The sequence below is a fragment of the Myotis myotis genome, unplaced genomic scaffold, assembly GCF_014108235.1.
Source record: "Myotis myotis isolate mMyoMyo1 unplaced genomic scaffold, mMyoMyo1.p scaffold_m19_p_12, whole genome shotgun sequence".
Taxonomy (NCBI): domain Eukaryota; kingdom Metazoa; phylum Chordata; class Mammalia; order Chiroptera; family Vespertilionidae; genus Myotis; species Myotis myotis.
The window spans coordinates 24,246,606-24,251,394 of NW_023416316.1; positions in this window are offsets into that span (position 1 = coordinate 24,246,606).

Here is a 4,789-nt window from a genome sequence, read left to right on the forward strand (position 1 = left end):
TGAATGGTTGATAGAATTTTTCAACCCATTTTAACACAAGAGAAAACTGAGGCACCAAGAGCTTAATAAAATAAGCTAGAAAATGGCAAATTCAAATGCAAGGAGTCGGCGCCACATGACTCACAGCCTTAGGAGCTGGCAGGTAAAGGCACAATAAAGGCAACTTCTCTACCTTTCCCAAATCTTGAAAACGTAAGGCATCGTTGCATCAAAAAGGAAAGGGACTTTTCCACCCTGCAGTTCCTGTCACAGAATTTGCCACTGAATTACAGCAAAGGCACTTGGTGGGGCGGGGGGGGGGGGGGGGGGGGGGGGGTGTAATCTGATTGTCGACAGCACAAGTGCTCAAACTCTGCTGTTGGCCAACGTCCAGGACCCATCACTGAATACTCATCACCTCATCAATGCAGCCTCTTGGACTGACGGGCAAAACAACATCCAAATATTCATTGCACATCTGTGCCAGGCAGATTATACATTAGCAATTCAGATCTGGCCCATGTACAGGCAGTTTCTGAAAATGTGTCTGTTTGGGTGAGATGCCTCGTTGTCTGGGACGGATAATAAGGCAACTCAGTCTAATCTTGAAGAACAATCAACCCATCTTGCGAAGGTGACTGGCTGTGTGTGTTCTTGCCCTGGCAGCCTTGGAACAATGGCCCCATAATGCACTCGCCTCAGCTGGCAATGAAGTCCCTTCCTGATTAGTAGCCCTGGCTGATGTCAATCACCACGAGATGCACCATTGTCCTCTGGTCCCCAACACAGTTTATTTACAGGAAAACAAAGGCTTTGGGGAGCTATGGCTGCTTCCCAGAGATTGCAAAATAGATTGAGCTGTCAAGCACACAAAGTAGATGAAGATTAATGAGTTGTGCGGACAATAAATATGATGAGATGACCATGAATATGCTAATGGGCATTATCCATATACACCGTAATTGCTACCAAAATTAAAAGGTGGCATGAAGGAGATGGGTCAGGAGGTGACAGGGAGATAATCTTGGATGCCTGAGACGCTCACCCCAGATAAGACCCTCTACAGGTTTCCTTTCCCCGATTAAACCATCTCTAAGCATCATTGTTCACAAGCTGTCTGAATAGGCTCCTTTCACACAGGGATGTAAGGGTGAGGTGAGGGGGGGACTGGAAAGTTACTTTAGGAAAAGGTGTAATTAGAATAAGAAAGGTGCTTATCAGAGGCAAGAAGTGACCAGCTGTCAGGCTCCCTCCTCATCCCCTGGGACAGAACTGATGAGGGATGTCACTTCAAACTTCAGACCCCTTCCCACCCCAGAGCCACAAGGATTATTATAAACATGAGAATGTTACTTAGATCACTTTCAGGGAGGAGCAAGTGATTTTTCAAAGTATTTGGATACTCTGATGATTTTTTTTAAAGATAAACTTAGTAGAGCAATTTGAAGAACACAATGTTTAAAGGAGAATGACATTTTGTTTCCGTGAATGATTTGATTTGGGGAAATCTATATATCCCGTAGGACCCTGGCACCACTGAGTCACCCCCAGGCATTCTCTGACCCCATTCACTCTCTTTCTTCTTTTGTACCCTCTTTGACTTGTTGATATAAGTCTGTGGGTGGAGGCTAAGTTAGCATAATAACATACTGAAGCAATGCTGAGGCCGCAAGCACTAGAAAGAGAAAGCCTCTCTTGTTTCATAGTTTCTCTCCCCTCGCAGGGACCGGGAACCTGGACCTCATCCCCCAAGGGTCTGTGGAGCAGGAGCATCACCCCTGATGGTAAGGGGTCACCTTCGCTCCTGCAGGATAGAGAGCAAACACATATTCTTGGCCTCCACCAGGTGAAGGGGAGCAGGATGAAACCAGCGTCTCAGGAAGAGGGCAGAAGGGTAGAAAAGAGGAAGGGAGATCCAGGGAAAGAAGGGGTCCCAGAGACTGACTCCATACGGGCTGAGATCCATGTCACAGAGGGAAGAAAAGAATTTTTCACAAATCTATGAAACAACCTCACTGAAAGGGGTGGGAGGACAAGGTGCTGCCCTAAGTAATTGTGGAAATTGGTGTGTAAAACTAAAGGCAAAGGAACGGCCCATAAGCACTTCATTCTAGTTGACAAGTTGTTCCCCATGAGGGCAAGGATGAGGAATCCTGAAACCACTCTACCTGCGGCCCTGGGGTTGGACAATGAAATATAAACGGATGGCAAAGAGTGGGAGCCACTCACGGTTGGAGTGGGATTCATAGGTGAGCAAGGGGATGAGGCTTAGAATGATGGAATATGGGAAGATGTTAACACAGGGGTAAGTTTGCAGGTGAGCGCCTTGGACAGAACACAGAACATCCTTTCCCCCAAGGTAAGCACCAGAAAAGAACTCCAGCCTCTGCCTGCTTCCCGCCTTTGAATGCAGATGCGGGGGGGGGGGGGGGGGGGGGGGGGCGCCGCCACCTCGCAATCCTGAAGGAATAACTCTGAGGCTGGAGGCCTTGATCCGACCACCAAACAGCTGAATAAGAGCAGCAGCGCCTCCTGCAGACATCCTGTTAAGGGAAGGGTGATGTCCCCATGGTTCACACCGCTGCTGGTTGGGTTCGTGTTATGTGCAACCTGAAGCATCATAACCATACGGTTATTGTGAGGACTCATTGGAATCATCCCCGTGCCTGGCGTGCAGTGAGCGCTCAGTAAGTGGGGAGTTACTGCTATGACTGTAGACGATAGCCCCTTGTTAGGGAGCTCAGTGCAGTGAAGAAGACAGAAGGGAAGGATGAGGAGGAAGGTGAGGGAGGGAAGACAGAGGGCAGGGAGGATGGCTGGGGAGGTGGGCAAGCACAGAAGCACAGAGACGAGGGGGGGGAGAGAGAGAGAGAGAGAGAGAGAGAGAGAGAGAGAGAGAGAGAGAGAAGAGAGAGAGGAAGAAAGGAAGGGGAGAGGTTGGAGAGAGAAGCAGGACAGTAGGAAAGAAGACAGAGAAGGGGGCCCCATAATAACTGAAGCAGAAAGATAAAATAGTCACAAAGAAGAACTCAGAGTCAAACGTTGGTTGAAAGGAAAGAAAGAACAGCGCTATTCCTTGTAAACCTAGATTTCTCGACTGAGACTTGGAACCGCTATATTGCTCTGCAGAATTGTGCACATTTAACTATATAACAAATGGAAAGGCCCCTGGGTGCGGCAGACACTTCGGAAATGAAGTTGAATGGCATCTGTTTGAAATTGGCCACTTCAGAAGGGTCCAAAGAACCTAATTGGATGCAGCCCTTTTCATCCTACCTGAGTGGATATGGCCCATAAGGACAGCTTAAGCGCTTCCTATTGGAAAGAGGACTCGAAAGGGACCACTTTCCTTACAAGATATGGTGCTTATCTTAATATGAAGGTGCAGGGCTCTGCCACCAGGCAAACACTGTGTGACAAACAGGAATGCCATGGGCTGCACTGATCAAAGTCAGTTTTTCTCCAGGTAATTAAACAACAAAGTCAACAAAATCAGAGTAGATTAAAACAAAACAGCTTTAAAATATCTAGAGTGGGACCTTGACTTACGAGTGTCCCGACTAACGAGTTTTATACCAGCTGTCTCTCGGCTGATTTTTTGCATTGAGTTGACAGAGAAATTTGAGTTAACGAGCTCCTTAACGAGCTCGGTCTCGGAACGAATTAAACTCGTAAGTCAAGGCCCCACTGTATTTAGGGTCATTTGAAAACAGACAATATTAGATACTATAGAATTTTTATTGATTTTCTTAGTAATAATAGTATATGTGATAAAAGAGTATGTTCTTATTTCTGAAATATACAGGGATGGGGAGTCATAATGTTTGAAAATTACTTTCAAATGGTTTTGAAAAATAATTTTTAAAGAAATGGAAAGCAGATAAAGCCAATATGGGAGCATGTTAAAGTTGATAATAAGCTTATTGAAACTGGTGACCTTGATTCATTCATTTTTGTGATCCTCTTCATCCATGCACAACTCCCCACCCAAACCCATTCTTTGGTCAGCATGGCACATGGTGGACATTCAATATGTCCACTGAATTAATATTAAAAATAAAATTATCTTTACAGCTAACATTTGCATAACTAAGTAAAGATGTGGTTTCAAGCCATTTGCAAAGAAATACCCACAACTAATCACTTTCTTCAGTAAACATAATCTGCTTAAAATCACAATTGAACATTGATTTTTCCTCCAAGAGTCTAGCTAGTGTCAAGCCTACTTTTCCTCTGTCCCAAGATGCTCAAACCTGACCATCCATTTGCAGAAGGCTGGACCCCTGCACCCCACACAACTTTTCCAGGGGTCTGTTCCTGCTGCCCCCACTCAAAGTCTCTTCACGTCAAGACATTGGGAGCAAACCATGTGGGCAAAGGCAATTTGATGGAAAACAGTACATACGTTGTATGTTTTTTAAAATGGTTTAAAAAAAAAACTGGCAATGGAAAACATTTATTTGCAACTAGCTTGTAAAAATTAAAGTAATGAAAACATTACCGAAGAAGCAATGAACTCTAGTTCACTGTTTGAGAATGAATTAGACATTTTAAAAACACTTTTCTTATTCCAAAGGAAATTTTGTCCATTGTAGAAAAATCAGAAAATGGGGACAAGAAAAATGAAGTCATCCTCACCCTGAGATGACTGCCATGTTATTGTAGGTCCTTTTGTATAATTCTATATAATAAAAGCCTAATATGCAAATCGACCGAACAGTGGAATGACCGGTTGCTATAATGCACACTGACCACCAGGGGGCAGACACTCAATGCAGGAGCTGTCCACAGGCCCCAGGCCAGCCAAGTT